This window comes from Terrapene carolina, unplaced genomic scaffold (assembly GCF_002925995.2).
Source record: "Terrapene carolina triunguis isolate 2854851 unplaced genomic scaffold, T_m_triunguis-2.0 Scaffold33956, whole genome shotgun sequence".
Classification (NCBI taxonomy): Eukaryota; Metazoa; Chordata; order Testudines; family Emydidae; genus Terrapene; species Terrapene triunguis.
In genome coordinates this window covers 685,648-712,079 of record NW_020698307.1, presented here as the reverse complement: position 1 = coordinate 712,079, position 26,432 = coordinate 685,648, and the positions used below count along the sequence as shown (strand labels likewise).

At 53.2% G+C, this 26,432-nt stretch overlaps 1 pseudogene; it reads right to left on the bottom strand.

Annotated features, from left to right (window-relative positions):
* The window catches only part of LOC112125718, a 183,098-nt pseudogene that overhangs the window by 125,827 nt on the left and 30,839 nt on the right, over positions 1–26,432 (bottom strand).

The window sequence follows — 26,432 nt, the reverse complement described above, 5'->3', positions numbered from 1 at the left end:
TGGCTTAGGAGGGAGCAGAGGTGCAGGCTGAGGGCTCTGGTGTGTGCGATAAGAGAGAGCCCAGCAATAAATCACCAGGAGGCTGCATTTACACGGGGGAGGGGAGTGATGCCATGGGTGTCCTTGGAGGTTTTTAGGGGAACAAGTTGATCACCCACTGAAGAGCTGGATGTTGATGGGCACAGATACGGAGGTGCTGGCTAAAAGGGAAGCTGCACTAGTGGCCGTGTCCTCTACAGCGACCCAGCAAACCCACCCACTAATGAACTGGCGAGAGCTAGAAGAAAAGGTTGCTGCAGCTGAGGGGAGCAGGGCAGGAGGCCTTGCACAGCTGAGCACCCTCCAGGCCCAAAGGCTGAGGCCCTGCAGGAGCTAGAGGAGATGCGCTGACCAAGGGACTGGATCTCAACCCAAGCCATCTAGTGGGAGCAGGAGCTATCCAGTCTCAGCACTGGAAGGTGACCAGGGAACAGCAGTGTTTGTTGCTGCAGAAGGAGCTGACAATGCTCCAGAATCAGCTTAAGATTGAGTGTGGAATGTAGCCCAGTTCTGAGATGCATATGAAGCAGGAGACCCCAGAGGCCTTGTGGAAAGAGATAAAATTATGCCAGAGAGAGAAGATGAGTCATCTCCAGAAAGCAGAGCAGCTGGGCAGGGAGCTACACCAGCCAGCTGGAGACAAGGTCAGCGCTGTTGTGGGTGCAGCGGTACAGGACCATCGTGTGGAAGATGGTCTGTCTGAGGTGGGGATTCCGGTTGCTAAAAGGAAAAGCAACCATGTTAATAACATAAAAACACACATCCAAGTTAGGTGACCAGATAGCAAATGTAAAAAATTGGGACAGAGGGTGGGGGGCAATGGGCATCTATATAAGAAAAGGCCCCAAATATTGGGACTGTCCCTATAAAATCTGGACATCTGGTCACCCTACATCCAAGAGGAAGCTGAAATAAGAAGGGAAGAGACAAGGGACCTCTCCCCCGCAGAGGCCTGGAAGAGCAACACAAAGCCTGAACCGGAGCTGGGCTATAAAGAAGTTCATCTGAAAGGAAAGGACGTCCCCCCAGGGGAGGAGCAGGAAGGTGCTTTCCCAGTTGATAACATTGCACAGTCATGTGGGCAGAGGAGGATCCAAAATGGGCTCCCAGAGCTCCTTTGCTGAAGGCTGCAGGAAAAAGGACGTGGCCAGTAGTAATTAATGATGCAAAGAAGGAGCTAGTCTGAATGAAAGAGACCTTGGAAGAGACTCACTGCAGATTTATGTGAATTCAGGGGACATCATTACTTGGTAGTTGTGGATGATTTTTCCAGGTATATAGAAATAGTGTACTTGGAAGATGTAACACACCAGAGTGTTATAGAGCAACTGAAGTGCACTTTTGGTCATTTCAGGGTTCCAGAAGAACTTGTGACAGAGCATGGACCACAATTCACTGCAGCAGAATTTAATTTAGCCAAATAGTCTTCCTCATATTACTAGCAGCCCATATTACTGAAAAGCAAATGGAGAAGCTGAAAGCGCTGTACAGACAGCCAAGAATATCCTACAGCAGAAAGATCCATTCTTTGCTCTTCTGCACCAATAACAGCTCCTAGATACACAACTCCCGATGGGAAGACAACTCAGAACTGCCCTCCTAACGTAAGGAGTAGCCAAATCAGATAAAAAGGCAAAAAGAGCTTAGGAACACTTTTACAACAGACATCACTCAGAGACCTACCAGGTCTAGAACCTGGTGACGGCATTTGTGTCAAACTGGATGGAGAGAAAAGAAAAATAATTCAGCGTCCAGGTTGTATGTGATCGAGACTGACAGAGGAGAGCTCAGCAGAAACTGTCAATATCTACAGTTGGTTCCTCAGAAAGAACAATTGACAGAGTAAACTCTACAGATGGTGGATGCAGAGCAAAAAGACGACTCAAGGATTCCAGACGGACCACAGTCAGTCATTGCAACTAATGAACACCCAGAGGACCAATCTGTTACATATTCGGGTCATGTAATTAGAAGACCAGTACCATTCAGAGACACCTGAAAGACTGATCCGTACTGCACTCCAAATACAGTGTGACAGTGTAAATACTGTAAATGGTAGGAATGTAGGATTTAAAAGGGGAGATGTAATGGAATGCTAAACTGTAATATACTGTTCAGCCACTAGGTGCTGCTGTGTGCTAAATACCCTTTTAAACAATCCTCAGTCAGACCTGGCAGAGCATTAATTGATCGTACACTGAACACAGCTGGTGTGTATCTGGCTTGGAGGAAAGCGCTGTGGCCAGTCCATATCTGGCACAGGAGCATGACACCAGTGGTGAAAGGTCAGTGCTATTGACTATCTCTGCGTTGGCCAGAGGGCCTGACTTATGTTTGGTCTATACTACAGGGTCAGTCTGACGTAAGGCCTAATTATGTCAGTGTACACACAACAGCCTTGCTCCCACTGATGTAAGTGCTGTACTACATCGACATAATAACTCCACCTGCACAAGAGACATAGGACTAATGTTGGTGTAGTTAGGGAGATGCAGTGTTGGTGTAGACCAGAGGTGGGCAAACTATGACCCGTGGGCCACATCCAGCCCGTGGGCCCCTCTTGCCTGGCCCCTGAGCTCCTGGCCCGGGAGGCTGGCCCCTGGCCCCTCCCCTGCTGTTCCCCCTCCCCCGCAGCCTCAGCTCACTGCGTGGCACAATGCTCTGGGCGGCGGGGCTGCAAGCTCCTGGGGCAGCGCAGCTGCAGAGCCCAGCCTGACCTGGTGCTCTGTGCTGCGTGGTGGTGTGGCTGGCTCCAGCCGGGCGGCGTGGCTGTAGTGCCGCCCAGCCACCAGTGCTCCAGGCAGCGCGGTAAGGGGGCAGGGAGTGGGGGCGTTGAATGGGGGCAGAGGTCCCGGGGGGCAGTCAGGAAGGAGGGGGGGTTGGATGGGGTGGCGGGTGGCAGTCAGGGGCAGGGATTCTGGGGTCAGTCAGGGGACAGGAAGAAGGGGTGGTTGGATGGGCAGGGGCCCCAGGGGGGCCATCAGGAATGAGAGGAGGGGTTGGATGGCGTGGCGGGTGCAGTCAGGGGTGGGGGTTCCAGGGGCGGTCAGGGGACAGGGAGCGGGGGGTGGTGGTGGATGGGACAGGAGTGCCAGGGGGGCCATCAGTGAACAGGGGGGGTTGGATGGGGCAGGAGTCCTGGGGGGGGCCGTCAGGGGGCGAGAAGCGGCGGGGGGGGGCACACACCCCTCCCCTAACCGGCCCGCCATACAATTTCCAAAACCCAAGGCGGCCCTCGGGCCAAAAAGTTTGCCCGCCCCTGGGATAGACACTGCCTTACTTACGTCAGCTGTTGGCTGTTGTTAATTTCATGGCTCCATGCTGAAGCTGTGAAATTATCAAGAAAGCCCTGTCCCATAGTGGGCTTCAGCTGAAGCCCGGCTGCCCTCCATCCTAGCTCCCTGCTAAGGGAGGTGAGAAGCCTGGGTGGCTGCCCAAGATCCCCGTGGGGCAGGTGGACCCCTGGCCGGGAGCTGGGCACAGCTGAGAAAAAGAGGGCAGTGTGGAGAACAGCCACTCCAGTAACTACTGCCGTGGCTGTAAGGCGACCTAACATAGGTTGACTTAAGTTTGCATGTAGACATGCCCCTTACAAGGGATACAAGTTCTGATCTACACCCTGCTGTAGACTATGGAGGATTTTGCCTGTCACATGAGCTACACAGAACATTGGGGACACAACTCCTGGTCTTGCAGATTTCCTTGTGGGAGCAGGCCAGCTCCTCCCCCTTCATCAGGGGCTGCTAACGGAGTTTCGCAAGGGAGTTCTCCAGGTGAAGGAGGAGCAATACAGCACCCTTTTGGGGTAAGTGACTGTCTGCAGTGTGTGTTTGTTTGTGTTTGGGGGTTACTTGCTGTGTGCTGAGCTTGTGTTTGGCAGTCTGTTTGTTTGTTTGGTTGTTTGAAGGACCGTGTGCTGTGGCTGACAGTTGGAAGCTGTGAGCTTCAAAGGAAGGTTTGAAACCAGGAAGCCTCTGGTAATTGGCTGAGCCTTACTCAGTGGGCGGGGCATTCATACAGGCCAGGGCTTTATAAAGCAGCGCACAAGCGACCAGGGAGCGTTTGCGACCAGGGGCTGCTAACAGGGAGTTTCGCAAGGGAGTTTAGAAGGGGAGTGGGAAGGGGCGAGGGTCCCTTGCCGGTTCTATCTGTTTTCCCTTTATTCCCCTTAAAACTTTAAACTTCTTGCTTAAACAACTCTTTCAGCGGACAGGGGGCTGCAGACGGGAGTTTGACAGAGGGAGGCTTACGATGGTTAGGAAGACCCGCAACACCTGTGCCAGCACTGCTTCTGTCTCCTCCACCTGCGCCTGTAGCCAGACAGAGCGCCTGAGCATGGATGCTTCTACCCAGATCCTGGTGTGGTTTTGCAGAGACTGTAATTTGCAATTTCCACTTACTGATATCCAGGCTGAGGGGACCATCCAATGTGAAAGGTGCCTGCTGGTGGAATCTCTCAGGCAGCAGGTGGGAGAGCTACAGGAGGAGGTGGCTAGGTTAAGAAGCATCCGAATCCACGAGCAATTCCTGGACAGTGTCCATGTGGAGACAGCTGAGGTAGCTGTCCCAGGACACAGGACTGCTGATACACCACTGGTGGAGGAGGAGATGGCTCAGGGTGGACACTGGCAGCTGGTTACTTCTGGCAGCAGGCAGTGCTCCACCCCTGCTCCGAACCCTCCCGCTGTGGTAATAGGTAACCGTTATGCTCTTCTTGATACAGGAAAGAAGGCATCACCCCCTACAGTAAAGGAGGAGAAGCCTCGTACCCCTAAGGCTGGGAGGTCTGCTGCCACCACTGCGAATAGGAAACGTAGGGTAGTGGTGGTCGGAGACTCTCTGCTGAGGGGGACGGAGGCGCCCATCTGTCGCCCTGACATTTCATCTCGGGAGGTATGCTGCCTGCCGGGAGCCCGTATCCGAGACGTTACGGAGGCATTGTCGAGGATTATCCAGCCCTCTGACTACTACCCCATGCTACTCATCCATGTGGGCACAAATGATACTGCGCGGTGTGACACTGAGCGGATCAAGAGTGACTACAGGGCTCTGGGAGTACGGGTGAAGGAGTTTGGAGCGCAGGTGGTATTCTCTTCGATTCTTCCTGTCAAAGGTAGGGGCCCGGGCAGAGACAGATGCATCATGGAGGTGAATGCCTGGCTGAGAAGATGGTGTCGCCAGGAGGGCTTTGGCTTCCTAGACCACGGGATGCTATTTGAGGAAGGACTGCTAGGCAGAGATGGTGTTCACCTTTCGAGGAGGGGAAAGACCCTATTTGGACACAGACTGGCTAACCTAGTGAGGAGGGCTTTAAACTAGGTTCGACGGGGACAGGTGAGCAAAGCCCGCAGGTAAGTGGGGAACATGGAGACTTGGGAGATGGGTCGGAAATGAGAGGGAGTGTGGGCTATATTGGCAGAGAAAAAGGAGGGTCAGGACAAAACTGGGAGGAAAGATCAAACCAGTATCTTAGATGCCTATATACAAATGCGAGAAGTATGGGTAATAAGCAGGAAGAACTGGAAGTGCTAATAAATAAATACAACTATGACATTGTTGGCATCACTGAAACTTGGTGGGATAATACACATGATTGGAATGTTGGTGTGGATGGATACAGCTTGCTCAGGAAGGATAGACAGGGGAAAAAGGGAGGAGGTGTTGCCTTATATATTAAAAATGTACACACTTGGACTGAGGTAGAGATGGACATAGGAGACGGAAGTGTTGAGAGTCTCTGGGTTAGGCTAAAAGGGGTAAAAAACAAGGGTGATGTCATGCTAGGAGTCTACTACAGGCCACCTAACCAGGTGGAAGAGGTGGATGAGGCTTTTTTTAAACAACTAACAAAATCATCCAAAGCCCAAGATTTGGTGGTGATGGGGGACTTCAACTATCCGGATATATGTTGGGAAAATAACACAGCGGGGCACAGACTATCCAACAAATTCTTGGACTGCATTGCAGACAACTTTTTATTTCAGAAGGTTGAAAAAGCTACTAGGGGGGAAGCTGTTCTAGACTTGATTTTAACAAATAGGGAGGAACTCGTTGAGAATTTGAAAGTAGAAGGCAGCTTGGGTGAAAGTGATCATGAAATCATAGAGTTTGCAATTCTAAGGAAGGGTAGAAGGGAGAACAGCAAAATAGAGACAATGGATTTCAGGAAGGCGGATTTTGGTAAGCTCAGAGAGCTGATAGGTAAGGTCCCATGGGAATCAAGACTGAGGGGAAAAACAACTGAGGAGAGCTGGCAGTTTTTCAAAGGGACACTATTAAGGGCCCAAAAGCAAGCTATTCCGCTGGTTAGGAAAGATAGAAAATGTGGCAAAAGACCACCTTGGCTTAACCACGAGATCTTGCATGATCTAAAAAATAAAAAGGAGTCATATAAAAAATGGAAACTAGGACAGATTACAAAGGATGAATATAGGCAAACAACACAGGAATGCAGGGGCAAGATTAGAAAGGCAAAGGCACAAAATGAGCTCAAACTAGCTAAGGGAATAAAGGGGAACAAGAAGACTTTTTATCAGTACATTAGAAGCAAGAGGAAGACCAAAGACAGGGTAGGCCCACTGCTTAGTGAAGAGGGAGAAACAGTAACAGGAAACGTGGAAATGGCAGAGATGCTTAATGACTTCTTTGTTTCGGTCTTCACCGAGAAGTCTGAAGGAATGCCTATCCTAGTGAATGCTAATGGGAAGGGGGTAGGTTTAGCAGATAAAATAAAAAAAGAACAAGTTAAAAATCACTTAGAAAAGTTAGATGCCTGCAAGTCACCAGGGCCTGATGAAATGCATCCTAGAATACTCAAGGAGCTAATAGAGGAGGTATCTGAGCCTCTAGCTATTATCTTTGGAAAATCATGGGAGATGGGAGAGATTCCAGAAGACTGGAAAAGGGCAAATATAGTGCCCATCTATAAAAAGGGAAATAAAAACAACCCAGGAAACTACAGACCAGTTAGTTTAACTTCTGTGTCAGGGAAGATAATGGAGCAAGTAATTAAGGAAATCATCTGCAAACACTTGGAAGGTGGTAAGGTGATAGGGAACAGCCAGCATGGATTTGTAAAGAACAAATCATGTCAAACCAATCTGATAGCTTTCTTCGATAGGATAACGAGTCTTGTGGATAAGGGAGAAGCTGTGGATGTGGTATACCTAGACTTTAGTAAGGCATTTGACACGGTCTCGCATGATATTCTTATCGACAAACTAGGCAAATACAATTTAGATGGGGCTACTATAAGGTGGGTGCATAACTGGCTGGATAACCGTACTCAGAGAGTTGTTATTAATGGTTCCCAATCCTGCTGGAAAGGCATAACGAGTGGGGTTCCGCAGGGGTCTGTTTTGGGACCGGCTCTGTTCAATATCTTCATTAACGACTTAGATATTGGTATAGAAAGTACGATTATTAAGTTTGCGGATGATACCAAACTGGGAGGGATTGCAACTGCTTTGGAGGACAGGGTCATAATTCAAAATGATCTGGACAAATTGGAGAAATGGTCTGAGTTAAACAGGATGAAGTTTAACAAAGACAAATGCAAAGTGCTCCACTTAGGAAGAAAAAATCAGTTTCACACATACAGAATGGGAAGAGACTGTCTAGGAAGGAGTACGGCAGAAAGGGATCTAGGGGTTATAGTGGACCACAAGCTAAATATGAGTCAACAGTGTGATGCTGTTGCAAAAAAAGCAAACGTGATTCTGGGATGTATTAACAGGTGTGTTGTGAGCAAGACACGAGAAGTCATTCTTCCGCTCTACTCTGCTCTGGTTAGGCCTCAGCTGGAGTATTGTGTCCAGTTCTGGGCACCGCATTTCAAGAAAGATGTGGAGAAATTGGAAAGGGTCCAGAGAAGAGCAACAAGAATGATTAAAGGTCTTGAGAACATGACCTATGAAGCAAGGCTGAAAGAATTGGGTTTGTTTAGTTTGGAAAAGAGAAGACTGAGAGGGGACATGATAGCAGTTTTCAGGTATCTAAAAGGGTGTCATAAGGAGGAGGGAGAAAACTTGTTCACCTTAGCCTCTGAGGATAGAACAAGAAGCAATGGGCTTAAACTGCAGCAAGGGAGGTCTAGGTTGGACATTAGGAAAAAGTTCCTAACTGTCAGGGTGGTTAAACACTGGAATAAATTGCCTAGGGAGGTTGTGGAATCTCCATCTCTGGAGATATTTAAGAGTAGGTTAGATAAATGTCTATCAGGGATGGTCTAGACAGTATTTGGTCCTGCCATGCGGGCAGGGGACTGGACTCGATGACCTCTCGAGGTCCCTTCCAGTCCTAGAATCTATGAATCTATGAATCTATGAATCTAAGTACCCCTCTGGGTGCAGACAATAACCAAGTGTGAGCCATGGTCAAGCCTTTCTTTGGGTACAGGTTGGCTTTGGGGGGGGGGAAGGGATGTCATGGGGGGCTGGCCCTTTAAGAGGAGTCAGGGACCAGCCTACCTGTGACAGGCTCCTGTAAGGGAGAACCAGCCAACCCAGCCCCACCTGGAAGTAATTAAATCTCTAGGTGGCTGGTTGGCAGCTAAACAGCTAATGAGCCTGATAAAGGGTTATCAGGGCTCAGCTGAAGGGTCCTAGAGACAGGAAGCTGCTGAGGAGAAGGGATCCTAGGAGAGCTCACAGAGCAAGGAGCCTGGAGGGGATGTCACCAGAGAGAGGGGCTCCCCTGAGGGAGAAGAGCACCCAGAGGTGACAATAACAGCCCACAGCAGCTACAGCAGGACAGAGCCCTAAAGCTGAGAGCTGCAGGGAATAAAGGTACAGCCTGACCTGAACCCAGCTCTGGAGGCTCCTGATTCCATGAGGAAGCCAGAACCAAGCCCAACTCTGGGAATGGGGGGGCTGAGGGACTCCTGACTCGAGGAGAGTGAGAAGCTGGAGTGAGAGCCAGGGCTGGAGCAGAGCAAAGGAAAATATTTTATTTTGGCGTTTATGTGGACTGAAAACAGATCTCACCAGGGGACTTTTGTCTCAGACCTTTTGGACTGTGTGGAGTAATGTAAGGAGTGTGAAGAGGGTAAACTGAGGTGGGATTTGCAGGGCCACCCTGAGCCAGCTGAGGGAGTGTGGGAGGGGGATGATGATGGGAGGCTTGGGATCCCTACAGGCTCAGGGGCATGAAATGGCCCAGACCCATCTGTGACCAGGCCCAATAGACACAGACTGCACTGGACTGGGGGCAGTGAGGGAGCAGGGATGAAATGAACCAGAGCCTAGGTTGGTGCCTGGAAAGAGCATCTGGCCTTCCTGACTCTTGCCTTGCCCTGCGATTCTGTTCTGATCGTTGCATCCCAACTCCTCCTCCTCACCACCCTGAATGCCTCACACCCACTGCCATCCCCTTCACTGGCTCCACTCCTTGTCCTCCCCTCCCAGGCTCTGCCCTGCTCACCCCTCGCCCCCTGCTGCTCCCCCACTACCAGCCCCACTCACTCTCATGCTCACTTTGTCCCTTCTCCCACCAGCTCCCCCTATACCTGGAACAAACTCCCTCCATGGTTAAAGTGCTGTCCTAAAAACCAGCAGATCTAGGCCCAGCTTCACCACAGGCTGTCCATGTGACCTTGGACAAGTCCCTGAGTCTCTCTGTGTTTCAGTTCCCCAACTGTGAAATGGGGATAATCGTCATGGGCGGTGGGCAAAATAGGCCAGGCTCTGGCCCCGCCCATGTTCCGCGCTCTCCCCCAAGCCATTGCCCAAGTCGCTGGGAGCTCAGCTTTGCTGCTGGCCCAAGGCTAATGGCACGGCGCTGGGGGCGGTGCTGAGGCCAGCCGGTGACCTGGCACTGGGGGCCGGCACTGGAGGCGGGGCGCATTCAGGGAGCTGGTTGACAGGGGGGAGTGGACGTTTGGGGCTACAGCGGACGGGGCCTGGGGCAGAAGGGGCTGGGCCACATGGCTAGCTTCCCTGAAGAGGGCTCCTGTGCCACTCATGATAATCATCCTTCCTTCCCCCACCCTGTGTCCGTCTGGTCTATTCAGACTGGAAGCTCTTTGGGGCAGGGATGGTCTGTTCTGTGTTTTACAGCTCACAGCACCAGGGCCCTGAGCGTGGCTGGAAACTCTGAGCCGTCCTGCACTGCAAATATCAGTGTGTTCAGGGTCAGACTGTGCCACACTGACTCACGCTGGGCAGCCCCTCAAGTTCCATCGCGCCAGGCTAGCAGTATCCGGCCTTTAACTCAGTAAAAAATTCTATTTGTTTTATGCTGCCCTCAGATTTCCCAGGTGCTGCAGATGTTCCTGTTGAAGCCTGCACCTGGGGTGTGGAGTTGTCATGGGGGAGCTGGAGTGTGGACAGCCAAGCAAGGGACAATCAGGGCTTGTGGTCCAGGGGAGGGGAGGGGATCAGTGGCGTAGTCAGCTTCTCAGTGCAGGGGGAGCAAACATAAAAAAGGCGCCCCCCCACTTGGCTCCTCCTCTGGTCATGCCCCACTTGGCTCCTCCTCCGGCCGCTCCGCGCCCTCCCCCCTTGGCTCCTCCGGCCACGCTGCGGCCATGCTGCGCCCCCCCTCAGAGGGGCTCAGTGGGGGCCGGGCGTGGGGGAAGGGGTGGCGGGCGGGCGCTGCTCACTTCTCCCGGGGGCTGGGGGGAGCGGAGCAGTGGGGCGGGCAGCAGCTGGCGGGCAGATCCCCTCTCCCCAGCAGCTTCCTGCTTCCCTTGGCCCAAGCAGCCCAGCATTTTTTTCCAAAGGCGGGGCCGCCGGGCCGGAGCAGGGCTCCGGCAGGCAGGGGGGGGGGCAGCACGGCCGGACTCCGGAGGAGCCATTTGGGGGAGGCGGCGGGTGCGGCCGGAGGAGCGAAGCAGCCGGGCTCCTCGGCCATCGTGCCCCATGCTCAGCGCGGCCGCCTCCTGTGGCGGCTCAGGGCTCGGCAGCTGAGCGCTCCGCAGCTGGCAGGCAGATCCCCTCTCCCCGGCAATTTCCTGCTTCCCTCGGCCCGGAAGCAGGAAGCTGCCGGGGAGAGGGGATCTGCCCACCAACTGCGGAGCGCTCAGCCGCCGAGCCCTGAGCTGCCGCAGGAGGCGGCTGCGGTGGCGATGTTGGGGCCGCGCTGAGCGTGGGGCGCGATGGCCGAGGAGCCGGCCCCTTCGCTCCTCTGGCCGCACCCGCCGCTCCCCGCAGTGGCTCCTCCGGAGTCTGACCATGCTGCCCCCCCACTTGCCTGCAGGACCCCAGCAGCGGCCCGGCAGGCGCCGTTTTTGAAAAATGTACTGAGGGGAAGCAGCTGCTTCCCCTGAACCCCCCTAGCTACGCTACTGGAGGGGATGTTTCTCCTCTTTCCCTTGGAAGTAACTTTAAGGGTTTGTCTACACAGGGAAAAGCCCTGAGTAGCTAGTGCAGAACAGCTCGTCAGCACTGACTGCCTGGGCGGACACTAGGGTGACCAGACAGCAAATGTGAAAAATTGGGACTGGGGGGGAGGGGTAATAGGAGCCTATATAAGAAAAAGACCCCAAAATCGGGACTGTCCCTATAAAATCGGGACATCTGGTCACTCTAGCGGACACGCTTATTCTATGCTAAGAGAGCCCTTGTCTGCATTGGGTTAATCCACATTGGAACTGAATGCCCTGACCCCCTACTACAGACTGAGTGCAGAATAATAGTGTCCACACGGGGAGTTAGTGCGGAATAGCTTTAAATTCACACCCTCACTATTATGGGGCAGAACAGCGATTCCACACTAGCCATGCTGGACTTTTCCCCCTGAATTCCCCATGCCTACAAGCCCTCAGTGTGGGGAGAGGAGGGTTGAATGCCAAGTTGTTCATCACCCCAGCAACCCTTCTAGACACACCAGCTGCCCCTCTGCCCTCCACCCACTCTCTGTCACTGCATCCAGCAGGGTTGGATAAGTTTATCAGCTGAATGTTTCTGCCAAAAAACAGTGAGCACTGAAGTAAATAATTAATTGACTAGAGGCTATAACATAGCAACAGAGAGCAGTTAAACAATTGCCTGTGGCACCAGCTTCCCCCTCACAGCAGGTGCTGTGTGTGTGGCTGGAGCCTGGGTATACACTCTCTCTCTCTCTCTCTCTCTCAAACGTTCACATGCACAATGACATTTTGCCCGACTCCTTAGTTACTGTGAGAGCTGTAAGAGGACTGAGTGGGGACCGAGTATGGGTCTGACAGTCACTGCAGCAGTATCAGCGTTAGTTACCTGCGTATCCTCGGGCTCTCGCGAGTCCTGAAATAATCAGACATGAGAATTTACACAAACGAAATGCAGACTCAGCAAGTCACAGACTCAACAAGTCACACACTGTGAAAAACAAACGACATGGAGCTTACCCAGTTCTGCCAGAGGGTCCATGGGAATGAGAGGGGAGAAGGGAAAAAAGAACATAAATGAATCAATAGGAGAGATTCTCAGTAACAAAAGTGCCCAGTTCTAAACCCACATTACATTGGCCTCAGTGGGAATTTTGCCTGAGTAAGGACAGCAGGATTGGGCTCCTAATCAGTAGTTAGGGCTTCTCCTTTATCGCACCTGATCTCTCCCCCCCCCCCAAAACCTCCCCCAAGAAATCAATGGGACTGCACCTGTGGGGATCACTCATGTGAGTCAGGGGGGCAGATAAAGGGCCCGGTTCTCTCCCTGCTCCGATCACTGTGTGCTGGGATGGTGCAGACTGGCTGGGACCAGGCCCTGAACATCAGAGAATTCCGTGGCATAGGGAGAGCCCAGCTGGGGTAAAACAGCGTAACTGGCTCCTGTGCCAATTGCCGCCCTCATCCTGGTGTAGGGGGCATGTCAGGGCCGGGACTGAGGGGCTGGGGTGTGTGCTGGGGCAGGGCAGGGCACATCACCAATTCTCAAGGACCACAGCCAGCTGGAGTGAATCAGAGCAGCCCCTGGGGCAGGCTGAGAGACATAACCAGCTACCTCATTCCGTGCCCCTCTTTGCCCTCGAGCAAGTCCTGGCCCAGCAGAGAACCTGGGCCTGCCGCTCAGAGAACTCTTCCTTCATAAGTGTCTCCATCTTCTGGGTGCTGCTGGTGACCACAAGGGGTGCTGAGCGCCTGCAACTCCTGCTGGCTTCAGTGGGATTAGACCCATGTGCCTGATCCTACAGCTGCTGTGTGTGGTGTGTGGAAACCAATAGGGCTCAGAGGGCCCGATGCTGCTCCAAGGAAACCTATGTGTGCGGGAGAACATCCATGGCGAGTTCACAGGGTGGGCCCCATTCATGTAAACTAATTATTGTTCTCGTTACAGGGGGTCTCTGGTGTCAGTAAGTGACGTTTGTTTGTTTGTGTTTAAGACTGTATTTCCAAGGGTTAATGTGAAAAATAAAACTAATATTAGGGTTGCCAGGTGTCCGGTTTTTGACTGGAACACCTGGTCGAAAAGGGACCCTGGCGGCTCCGGTCAGCAGTGCTGACCGGGCTGTGAAAAGTCCAGTCGTTGGTGCAGCGGGGCTAAGGCAGGCTCCCTGTGACTCCTGGAAGCAGCCGGCATGTCCCTGCGGCCCCTAGGAGCAGGGGTAATCAGGGAAGCTCTGCGCACTGCCCCTGCCCTGAGTGGCGGCTCCACAGCTCCCATTGGCTGGGAACCAGGGCCAGTTTGAGCTGTGGGGGCAGTGTCTGCGGGCGCTGAGGCACCTGTCCGACCCTGCGCCTAGGAGCCGGACATGCTGGCTGCTTCCAGGAGCTACCCAGAGCCAGGGCATGCAGGGAGCCCCGCTGACTGGGAGCTGCCTGAGGTAAACGCTGCCAGGTTGGAGCCCGTACCCCAAACCCTCTCCAGCACCCCAACCCCCGGCCCCAGATCAGAACCCTCTCCTGCACCCTAACCCCCTCCCAGAGCCCACACCCCAAACCCCTGCCCCAGACCTGAGCTCCCACCAGCACCCAAACTCCCTTCTGGAGCCCACACCCCCTCCTGCACCCCAAACCCCTGCTCTAGACTTGAGCCCACTTCCACACTTCAAACCCCTCGGCTCCAGCCCGGACCCCCTCCTGCACCCCAAACCCCTCATCCCTGGCCCTGCCCCAGGCCAGAGCGCCCTCCCACACCCTCAACACCTCATTTCTGGTCCCACCCCAAAGCCTCCACCCCCAGCCAGAGCCATCACCCCCTACTGCACCCTAACCCCTTGCCCCAGCCCAGTGAAAATGAGTGAGGGTGGGGGAGAGCGAGCGACGGAGGGAGGGGAGATGGAGTGAGTGGGGGCGGGGCCTAAGAAGGCGCAGGGCCTAGGGGAAGAGGCAGGACAGAGGGTGGGGCAAGGATGTATGGTATTGTGGTATTGGCAACTGTAGTTAATAATCCTATTTCAATACCACAATTTTTCCATTCATTATTTCTGGGTAATATCTGGATTTCCCATTGTCATGTACGTTACCTGTCTCAGTAACACATTCATTTTTTTTACACTAACATTTCTTTGCACACACAGCTCTGTGTGTTCCTTTTCCAATTTAACGCATAATCAAAACTAGTAAAAACACACGTACCTTTCACTGCCTCGTATTCCCCTGGAAAGTAAAAGACGTCCTGAATTAACGTTGAGTCTCAAAACTTAATGAGAAATAGTCAAGCGAAAAGCAACGTCTCCCTCACTGGTGATAGGAATGTTTTGCAAGATTTGTCCATGAGATGCTAAGCAGAGCACAGCACAGGAGCTGGCTTCTTATGGAGGCAGGGACCCAACCTGTCCTGCCCCAGCTGTTACATGTACTATGTTATACACCTCAGACACTGCACAGATAAACCTGGGCCAGAGAGCAGGGCTGCCTGGCTCCACATCATTACTCTCTGTCCCTCCCATATTGATCCCTGAAACTCTCCCCACCTGCCCCTCTTCAGCACCTGTCCTCTGCACAGACACGCACACCTTGAAGTAGGGTTGGATGTATTCTTGGAGATGTCATCACATGACATAATCTTTAATTAAAGAGTGATCTTTATTCCTGGAGACTCCAGGCCAATCCTGGAGGGTTGGCAACGCTACCTTTAAGCCCCACCCGATGTCATTCCTGCATATCCCATGGCCAGTCTCCTGCCCCACTGCACATTGTTATTTGCATTCCAGTTGCATCTAGAGGTCACACTCAGGGCCGTGCCCCACCGTGCTAGGTCCTGTATGCACACACTCAGGGTCGAGCCCCATGGCTCTAGGTCCTGTACGCACACACTCAGTGCCGGGCCCCACAGCCAGGGCTGGATTAACTCTTCTGGCGCCCGGAGCTAGTTGAATTTGTGGGGCCCCCTAGGCCCCGGGGTTGGGCCAAAAATGAGGGCTGGGGGGGCTGGAAGGGAGGGAGGGTGCAGGAGCAGGCTAGGGGTGGGGGACTCTGGGAGGGAGGTAGGGTGCAGAAGTGGGCTGGAGGGTGCAAGGTCTGGGAGGGAGGGAGGGTGCAGGAGCAGGCTGGGGGCTGGGAGTGTGGGGTCTGGGAGGGAGGGTGTAGGAGCAGGCTGGGGGCTGGGAGTGCGGGGTGGGGGAGGGAGGGTGTAGGAGGGGGCTGGCGTGCAGGGCGCTTACCTGGCGCTCCCGCTTGGTGCGGGGGGGACGGGGGACAGCTGCAAGCACTGCCCCCCACAGCTCCCATTGGCCCAGATTCCTAGCCAATGGGAGTGGCGGGGCGAAGCACTGGGAGAGGGAGCTTTCCTGTGCTAGCGGTGACCAGGATCCAGCCCGGGGTGGGTGGGGGAGGAGCGGGTCAGCAGTGCACAGAACCGCTTCCCCCCATCCCCCGCCAGGCAGAGCTGGCCAAGAATGCAACACAGAGGGGCTTTAGTGACTGCAGCCCGCCCCCCCTCTCCCCCGCTTAGCCCGGGGCCCTGGGCTACAGCCCCTAAAGTACCTTTCTTAATCCGGCCCTGCCCACAGCACTAGGACCTGTTCACACACACTCCAGACTATAAAACACAATCCCTACTCCAAAGAGTTTACAGTCTTGGGGCCTGACCCTGCAAATATTTATGCCCCGCTCTAACTTTACCCACAAATCTCCTTTCCCCACCCACCCCTCTAACTGCTGCCCCATCTCCCTCCTCCCTTTTGTCTCTGAACTCAGTGAACCCAGTCTGCAAACAGGCTTGTGTCTCCAGCTGTCCTAGATCCCTTCCAGTCTGACTTCCCACTCCACTCAGACCGCTCTCACTGGGGTCCCTAGTGATCGCCCTGGCCAAATCTCAGTGCCCACAGCCTTGTGGTTATTTTTGGTTCCTCCCTCTGCACACCCAGGCCATTTCCAAACACTGCTGCTGCCAGGGGCGGCTCTAGCTTTTTTGCCGCCCCAAGCACGGCAGTCAGGCAGCCTTCGATGGCATGCCTGTGGGAGGTCCACCGGCCCCGCGCCTTCGGCGTACCCGAATTGCCGCTGAAGCCGTGGGACCGGCGGACCTCCCGCAGGCATGCCGCCGAAGGCTGCCTGACTGCCTTCCTTACAGCGACCGGCAGGCCGCCCCCCGCAGCTTGCCGCCCCCCGCAGCTTGCCGCCCCAGGCACGTGCTTGGTGCGCTGGTGCCTGGAGCCGCTGCTGGCTGCTGCTTCTTGAGTGTTATCTCCTGTATCTGCCCTTTTCTCTCCATCCCTGCAGCACAATCTCTCTCTCAGACCCTCATTATATGCTGCCACAACTAAAACAACAGCCTCTTCTATGGCTCCCAGACACACCCACTGTCCCCCTTCTGTCCACAGAAACTGCATCTAACAAAGAGACAGTCCCTGGCCCAGGGAGCTCACCCTCTGCATGGCAGACTGGGTACAACAGGGGGATGAAATAGACAAGTGGGGTGAAAGGGTTGGGAGGGGGAGGTAACGACTAGAGGCTGAGTCAGAGACGATGCCCAGATTTCTGGCCTGAGTGACTGGGCGGATGGAGGTGTTGTTAGGGTGGCCAAACACTGTATTTCAAAAATACAGGACAGTTTTTTCTACCCTGCCCACCCAACTCCCAACCCAGGCCAACATCATGGAGTGGTTCTCCCAGCCAGGGCAGGGGAAATAGTCCCGGTCCCCTCCCATAAGGAGCCACCTCAAGCAGGGCTCAGACCCCAGGCCTCCCACTCCACTCTGGGCTCCTTCCAGTCAGCTCAAGGCTCACACCCCCCCTCAGGGCTACAATCTCTGGACCACAGGAGGGGCAGAGACCCTGGTACCTAGCTCGGGGCAGGCCAATGTGCGGGGTGGGAGGCAGGGAGGGAAGGACAGCAGCCACAGCCCCCTGCCTCTGAGAGGGCTCATGGTGTTATCCAAAGAGATGAAGAAACTAGGAAGTGAGGAGGGCTCTGAGGGGTGCAGAAGAGATTAAACACTCAGCTGCTGAACCTACGTTGCCCTCTGGACATTGATGAGGAGACGTCAGACAGGCTGAGATGTGGGAACAGTCTTTAGTGGAGAAAGAGTTTGAGAGACATTGGCACAGAGGTGGTATCTGAAGCCATGCATGTAGGTAAGAGCTACTAGAGGCAGGGTGTGGAGAGAGGAGGGGTGTTCTCTGAAAGAGGGAGGGTGTTCTCTGAAAGAGGGAGACAGGAAGAGACTAACCCAACAAAACAGACACCAAAGAAGTGATTAGAAAGACAGGAGGAGAACTGGGAGGGGAGGGAGCTGTGAAAGCCAAGGATTGAATGGAGGTGAGTGGTCTGGTCAATGATGTCAGAAGGAGGAGCATGAAGCTAGCACAAGGAGAATGAGGATCAAATAGAAGCCATAGGATTTGGCCAGGAAGGTTGTTAGAGACTTTGGCGAGAGTGGTTTCAGGGGAGTGCATGGGACAGAAGCTGGATTGGAGCAGGTCTAAGATGAAATTGGAGGAAAGGAACTCCAGACAGCGATTGTAGACAGAGCGATCACTGAGCTTAGAGATGGAAGGCAGAAGGGGCAATAAGTAGACAGGGAACTGGGGTTGGTGATGGAAAGTGGGAAGATGGGAGAGACTAAGTGTCACAGGGTGTCTGGTCTTTTAAGGGGAGTTGGGCCCAGCCCCACCCTGTGATTAATCAGCTGATGTTGAGACCAGGGATCAGGTGACAGCTTAAAGATCTCCTTGTCCTCATAAAAGCCTGGCCAGCAAGTCCCTCATCTAAGGAGAGCTTCGAGTAGCAGGAATATACCTGCAGGACACCCTAGGACTGGGAAAAGAGCCCTGCTCATGTCTGATTGTAACAAAAACATGAAAACAAAGTTTTAACAAGGTTTCAAACAGGAATTTGTATGGGCATCCAGATCTCTGAGGCAGCTTCGAAAACCTCAGCCTCATTGTGTGAAAGGCTGGAAATTCGTAACTCCATTCCCTGCACCAGCCTTCTCGCAGCCACTGTGAGTAGAACTGACCAGTGGGTGAGAAATACCTTGTCAGACAGGATAACCTGCTAACAAGTATGGGCTATAGATTGTGTTTCTTATACTTGTAATGTTGTTTCCAAATCTACACTTGCTTTTATTTGAGTCTCTGTCTCTATTAATTAAACTTCAGTTTGGTTTTACTGTAGACGTGTCTAAGTGCCTGGTGCAAAGGAGTGTGTTGAACCAAGGTGAAGCCAGTAAGCGGGGGTGCACTGCTTCCACTGAGGCAGCAGATTGTGCATTGCTGGTGTCCAGGAGGAGACGGGACTGGGCACTCAAGTGTAACAAAGCTGGGGTGTGAATTGCTAGCCTGCAGAGAGAGACAGCGGGGCTCATGGAGCCCGGAGCACAGCGTTTCATGTTGCCTGTACCCAGTAGCTTTGGGAGAGTTTCCCCCGGTGAGCAGAGACAAGGTTCTCACACTGTGAGCAGGTTGCAGCGATTTACCCTGGAGAATTCATGTAACCCCAAAGGCATCTCAGAGCTCCCTATACAATGAACGGGGAGAAGCAGGTGCCTTAGAATGGGATCCACAGAACCCAGTGTGCCAGGAGCCATGTAAGCCAGCCAATGGGAGAGGCCGACAAGAGGGGTATGTGCTAAGCCCCGCCCCTCTCCTGAGTTTGGTGCCTCTCTCTGCTAGCGATCCACAGCCAGGAGCCCCTCTTCTGGAGCCAGGCAGATTAGGCACCTCCGTGCAGGGCCGGCTCCAGGCACCAGCAAAGCAAGCAGGTGCCTGGGGCGGCCAACGGAGAGGGGTGGCACGTCCGGGTCTTCGGCGGCAATTGGGCGGCGGGTCCCTCAGTCCCTCTCGGAAGGAAGGACCTGCCGCTGAATTGCCGCCAAAGAATAAAGCGGTGGCAGTAGAGCTGCCGCCGATCGCGATTGCGGCCTTTTTTTTTTTTTCCCGCTTGGGGTGGCAAAAACACTGGAGCCGGCCCTGTCTCCGTGTATCTGTGAGACAGAGTAAAGCACTGGCCATGCTCCACACAAGATGGCCGAAGGGCAGAGGGATGTTATAGCGTGATTCTGAGTTAATATTTAATTAAAGTGTAACAACTTGAACAAAAGAGACAGGGGGAGCCTCACACCCATAGCCCAGTGGTTAGAGCATTGTCCTGAGAGGTAGAAGATCCTTGTTTAAATGCCTTCGTTTTATCTGGCAGAGACTTGAACCAGAGTCTCCCATAGCCCAGGTTGGTACCCTAACCCCTGGGCTAAATGTTACAAGGGAGGCTCACTCCCTCTCCATCTCCCACCTCATTCTGTGGGTTGTTGGGTGACCCCTGAGCACATCTACTGGATCAGGCCCCACGAGTGAGCTAGATGCTCCTCCCCTCAGTATATGTGTCTCCAAGGGCACAGGTGGGAGATAGGTGCCCAGATGTCTATAGCAAGGAAGCCGTGTGCTCCACGTGCCCAGAGGCAGAAACTTAGGGTATGTCTACACTACGAGAGTAGTTCGATTTCACTTAAATCGAATATGTAGAATCGATATTGCAAAGTCGAACGTGTGTGTCCACACTAAGGACAGTAATTCGACTTTGTGAGTCCACACTAACGGGGAAAGCGTCGACACTGGAAGCGGTGGACTGTGGGCAGCTATCCCACAGTTCCCGCAGTCCCCGCTGCCCATTGGAATTCTGGGTCGAGCTGCCAATGCCTTCTGGGTAAAAAAATGTGTCGAGGGTGCTTTTGGGTAACTGTCGTCATCCAACCGTCACTCCCGCCCTCCCTCCCTGAAAGCGCCGGCGGGAAATCAGTTCGCGCACTTTTCTGGTCAGTGACAGCGCGGACGCCACAGCACTGCGAGCATGGAGCCCACTGCGACCATCGCTGCAGTTGTGGCCGTTCTCAACACCTCGCAGCTTATCATCCACCTTTCCCAGAGGCAGATACAGAGAAATCAGGCGAGGAGGCTACGGCAGCGGGGTGAGGACCTGAAGTCTGAGAGTAGCACAGACCTGTCAGAAAGCACGAGACCCAGCGCCAAGGACATCACGGTGGCAATGGGTCATGTGGATGTTGTGAAATGGCGATTCTGGGCCCGGGAAACAAGCACGGACTGGTGGGACCGCATAGTGCTGCAGGTCTGGGATGAATCCCAGTGGCTGCGAAACTTTCGCATGCGGAAGGGGACTTTCCTCGAACTTTGTGAGTTGCTGTCCCCTGCCCTGAAGCGCAAGGACACCCGCATGCGAGCAGCCCTGACTGTCCAGAAGCGAGTAGCCATAGCCCTCTGGAAGCTTGCAACGCCGGACAGCTACCGGTCAGTCGCGAACCACTTTGGCGTGGGCAAATCTACCGTGGGGGTTGTTGTGATGCAAGTAGCCAACGCAATCGTTAAGGTACTGCTCTCAAAGGTAGTGACCCTGGGAAACGCGCAGGCCATCATAGATGGCTTCGCCGCGATGGGATTCCCAAACTGCGGTGGGGCTATAGATGGAACTCACATCCCTATCCTGGGACCGGACCACCAGGCCAGCCAGTACATTAACAGAAAGGGCTACTTTTCAATGGTGCTGCAAGCACTGGTGGACCATAGGGGACGTTTTACCAACATCAACGTCGGATGGCCGGGCAAGGTTCATGACGCTCGCGTTTTCAGTAACTCTGGTCTCTTTAGACGGCTGCAGGAAGGTATTTACTTCCCGGACCACAAAATAACTCTTGGGGATGTGGAGATGCCTACAGTGATCCTCGGGGACCCAGCCTACCCGCTAATGCCCTGGCTCATGAAGCCCTATACTGGCGCCCTGGACACAGAAAAAGAACTCTTCAACTACCGGCTGAGCAAGTGCAGAATGGTGGTGGAGTGTGCTTTTGGCCATCTCAAGGGGAGATGGAGAAGCTTACTGACTCGCTGTGATCTCAGCGAAACCAATATCCCCATTGTTATAGCAGCTTGCTGTGTGCTCCACAATCTCTGTGAGAGCAAGGGGGAGACCTTTATGGCGGGGTGGGAGGTTGAGGCAAATAGCCTGGCTTCTGATTACGCCCAGCCAGACAGCCGGGCGATTAGAAGAGCCCAGCGGGATGCGCTGTGCATCCGGGAGGCTCTGAAAGCTAGGTTCCTGAGTGAGCAGGGTAACCTGTGACTTTTAAGTTTGTGGACACAGAAGCTGAACCTGCCCCCGTTTCTTTACCCAGTTAATGTTCACTATCCTCTCCAGTTACATACCCCGTTCACCCCGTTCCCCCCCCCCTTCCAACACACGTTTAAAAATAAAATGACTTCTATTTTGTTAATGGACACCGTTTTCTTTATTACTGTTTTCGCGGGAATGTTTTAAACGCAGACTGTGGTGGGGAGCGGGTGTAGTGTACTGATGCAAATGACGCTTCTAAACTCCAGGAATGACAGGCTCCGCAGTGGTGGACTGGTTGTTTCAACGGAGCCTGCCAGCCCTCCTGATCGGGACTGCGTGTGGGGGGGGGCTATGTGACTTTGTGGCAGGGGGAGGACGGTTACAGATCCCCTGCTGCGATCCAGGATAAGGACCGTTACAGATCCCCTGGCTCTGTGATCCAGGATAAGGACCACTGCATAAGATCTGTAACTGCCCTCCCCCGCCAAAAAGTCACAGAGCACCCCCCACCCCCCACCGAACACTAAAACCACCTCCCAGACTGACCAGGGTAACTAGTGACTGCAATGTGTGTGTGCCCTGCTGCTGTACTGTCCAATTACCAACCCCCTCCCCCCCCCTCAGACAGACTCTCCTCTCAAGAACATGATGGAAACAGTAATTAACAGAAACGTATTTTTTATTACCAACCACACATGAAACGGGGGGGGGGGGGTGAAACTTGGACGGGGGCTTGGGTGAGGTGGGTAGGAAAGGACTTTTCAAATTTTGGGGAATGAGAGCCTTCTAGTACTAGAGCAGTCTGCAGGGGTGGAGTGAGAGTTTTCACGGCCCCTGCCGCCCCTCCTTCTTTGGACTTTGGGTGAGGGGGGTATGGGACTTGGTGGCGGGGGAGGGTGGTTACAGATAGATTGCAGCGGGGCTCTCTCCTCCTGCCTCCGGTCCTGCAGAACATCCACAAGGCGCCGGAGCGTGTCTGTTTGCTCCCTCATTAGTCCAAGCAGCGTTTGAGTCGCCTGCTGGTCTTCCTGCCGCCACCTCTCCTCCCGTTCCATGTTTGCTCGGTGCATTTGGGACAAGTTCTCCCTCCACTGTGTCTGCTGGACTGCCTGGGCTCGGGAGCAGCCCATTAGTTCAGAGAACATGTCTTCCCGTGTCCTCTTCTTCCTCCGCCTAATCTGCACTAGCCTCTGGGAGTGTGATGCCAGGCTGGGTTGGGAGACAGTCGCAGATGTGGCTGTGGGAATTGGAAAAAGGGAGTGAATTCCTGAGACAGATAAATTTAGTTGTGAACAAAGAACATAGTCTTTCTCTGAGAACAAGACCATGCACAGCACCTATCACATGCGCACTCAGGACAAGGTCGAATTTTTGGCCCTCGCCTTCAGTGCCTGGGGTCTTGCAGTGCAGATCTGAGAAGCGGGGCAGGACACCGGAATTTGTGTAGCAGGCAGACATGATAAGCTGTAGACTTGTGGCTGCTTAAAACTTTAATAGTAGCACTGGCCTCCTTTCACATTGAAAGCAATGCCAGTCTCTGCTGCCAGCAATCCGGCAAGCATGAACTCTGCCCCTGTCCCACCCCCTCGCGGCTGTCCCAGGGAAAGATCCCTGTATGCTGCCCCTCTCCCGCCTCCACCGCGTGGCTGTAAACCGGCGGTTACAGTTCTGTAAAGGAACGGGCAAGCAGTCCCAATACTAACATTCCCCTACCTAATTCAAAGCAGGTCACCATAAGCGACATCACCCTGCTGAGGATCTCAGACAGAGATAAAGAAAGAATGCTTCGGGAAAGCCAGCAAAGACCAGGGCCGTATGCCGCCATGCTCTGCAGGGCAATGATCCCCGAGTACTTGATTGTCTCCTGGCGCGGAAACGTTTCATACCATGGAGGACCCAGTAAGGCCGCTCTCCCCAGGAACCTGATGCACAGGCTTTCCAATTACCTCCAGGAGAGCTTCATGGAGATGTCCCAGGAGGATTTCTGCTCTATCCCCGGACATGTAGACCGCATTTTACTGTAGCTGCACTGGCAGGGACTAAACAGTAGAGCGGCTTGGGCAGAACAATCATGCAAAACCGGACATTGTTAGATTTTTTTTCAATAGTTGCACTGCCCAGGACTGAAACGTTAAGCGCCTAGGGCAAACTAATCATGAAAAACCCATTGTTGTTATTGTTAATATTCCTGTTCTGTTAAAAATAAATGTTTAGATGTTTAAACACTTACTGGTTGATCCTTCCCCTGATTCTGTGTCCGGGTTAACGGCTGGGGACGGTTGGTAGGGGATCTCTGTAAGGGTGATGAAGAGATCCTGGCTGTCGGTGAAATCAGCGTTGCAAGCGCTGTCGACTGCCTCGTCCTCCTCATCTCCTTCCTCATCTTCCCCGTCCGCTAACATGTCCGAGGAACCGGCCGTGGACAATATCCCATCCTCAGAGTCCACGGTCAGTGGTGGGGTAGTGGTGGCGGCCGCACCTAGGATGGAATGCAGTGCCTCGTAGAAACGGGATGTGTGGGGCTGGGATCCGGATCGTCCGTTTGCCTCTTTGGTCTTCTGGTAGCCTTGTCTCAGCTCCTTGATTTTCACGCGGCACTGCGTTGCATCCCGGCTGTATCCTCTCTCTGCCATGGCTTTAGAGATCTTCTCGTAGATCTTTGCATTCCGTCTTTTGGAGCGCAGCTCGGAAAGCACGGACTCATCGCCCCACACAGCGATCAGATCCAAGACTTCCCGATCAGTCCATGCTGGGGCCCTCTTTCTATTAGATTGCACGGCCATCTCTGCTGGAGAGCTCTGCATCGTTGCCAGTGCTGCTGAGCTCGCCACGATGTCCAAACAGGAAATGAGATTCAAACTGCCCAGACAGGAAAAGGAATTCAAATTTTCCCGGGGCTTTTCCTGTGTGGCTGGTCAGAGCATCCGAGCTCGGACTGCTGTCCAGAGCGTCAACAGAGTGGTGCACTGTGGGATAGCTCCCGGAGCTATTAGCGTCGATTTCCATCCACACCTAGCCTAATTCGATATGGCCATTTCGAATTTACCGCTACTCCCCTCGTTGGGGAGGAGTACAGAAGTCGAATTTAAGAGACCTCTATGTCGAACTAAATAGCTTTGTGGTGTGGACGGGTGCGGGGTTAATTCGATGTAACGGCGCTAAATTCGACATAAACGCCTAGTGTAGACCAGGCCTTAGACACTGAGAGAACTTTTACACCAGAGATTAATGCCCCGAGTGAGTTTAGGTGCCTACAGGGTTGGGTTTCAACCAAGTGGGGTTTTGTGGACCATGGCGCCTAAAACTGGGATTGAGAGGCTTATGTCTGGGGTTTCTTTGTAGATCCAGCCATAATGCACAATGCAATTCCCAGATAAAAACTACATTAATGTGGAGTAAGGCTGAGGGGACATACTTGTAACTTAAGGCTAAAACACATTACAGGAGGAATCTTTTAATTATTCCCAAACCAAGTGTTATACACCCAGGAAATACAAATTATGGTTAAATTATAAAAGCAATATATTGTCTAGAAATGCAGCTAGGGCACCTAAACAACCTTATCTCTGCCCTGTAGTAAGATCATGCGGGGAAAACTGAAAAACATTGTGTGCCTTTAAAAATCAGTTTCATTTCATGTAGAACTACACACACTGCTCGGCACTGATCAAACCTGTATGGTTATTGTATGGAGTCACTACAGGGTGGAGCTGAGGTTGTGGGTGTGTGTGGTCACTGAGGGTGAAATCCCTCCCCCCCCATATTACATGGGCACGGAAGGGTCAGAACACAGGGGGTTCCCGGGTGAGGGATCCTGTCAAACACTGGACAAGTCTCTCCGGGTTCTTCTACATTGCATAAAACCTTGTGTCAGTGGGTCTGAGCCTGGGGCAACTGACTCGGGCTTGCAGAGCTCACACTACAGGGCTGAAAATAGCAGTATAGAAGTTTCTGCTCGGGCTGGCACCTGGGTTCTGAAACCCAGCGATGTGGGAGGATCTCAGAGCCTGGGCTCCAGCCTGAGTGGGAACAGTTACACTGCTAGATTTAGCCCTGCAGCACATGCCCCAGTCAGTTGACCCAGGCTCTGAGACTTGCAGCCACAGGTGGTTTTTTGCACTGTACACGTACCCACAGTTTCCAGCAATGAGACTGACCAAGCTGAGCTGGTGTATTCAGGGCCCTGGGCTCAAGGTGCCATTTCTGTAATTTCCATGGGGTTTATTAAGACAAATGTGCCCTTCACCTTCAGAGCCTCTTTGTATCCATGTGAGCAGCCCTGAGCTCCCTGCTTGGGGCTCGCGTGCCAATACGGAGACATTCCTTGTCACTCATTAAAACAGGCTGTAACTCCACTTGCTAAAATTGAGCTCAAGGTGTTAAACGGTGACTCAGTAAATGTGGCTTTCAATTGAGTTAAGTTGGCTTGACCGAGCTGACTTGACATGAAATCTTCAACGCATCCCATTGGTCCCAGACACTGACCTTTCTGCCTCTTGATCTCAGATCGCAGAGCCTCTAGAGGGAGAAAAGAGGGAGAGGTGAGATTTCACCTTGTCGGGTTTATGGGGATAATGTTAATTTTGTAACTGGCCCAGACACTGACCTTTCTCTTGTTCCCGTTCAGACAGCAGGGTCTCTAGAGAGAGAACAGAGCGAGAGGTGATGCATTAATTCATAGATTCCAAGGCCAGGAGGGACCATTGTGATCACCTAGTCTGACCCCTGCATAACACAAGCCAGGGGACTTCCCCACAACAATTCCTACAGCAGATCGTTTAGAAAAAAACCAATCTTGATTTACAAATTGCCAGGGCTGGAGAATCCACCACGGCCCTTGGGAAATTGTTCCAATCATTAATTAATAATAGCAAGATTTCACCCTATTTTATTTATGGGGATAACTCTACTGTCAGCTAATGTGATGGGATCCAAACACTGACCTTTCTCGCTCTCCATCTCAGATCGCAG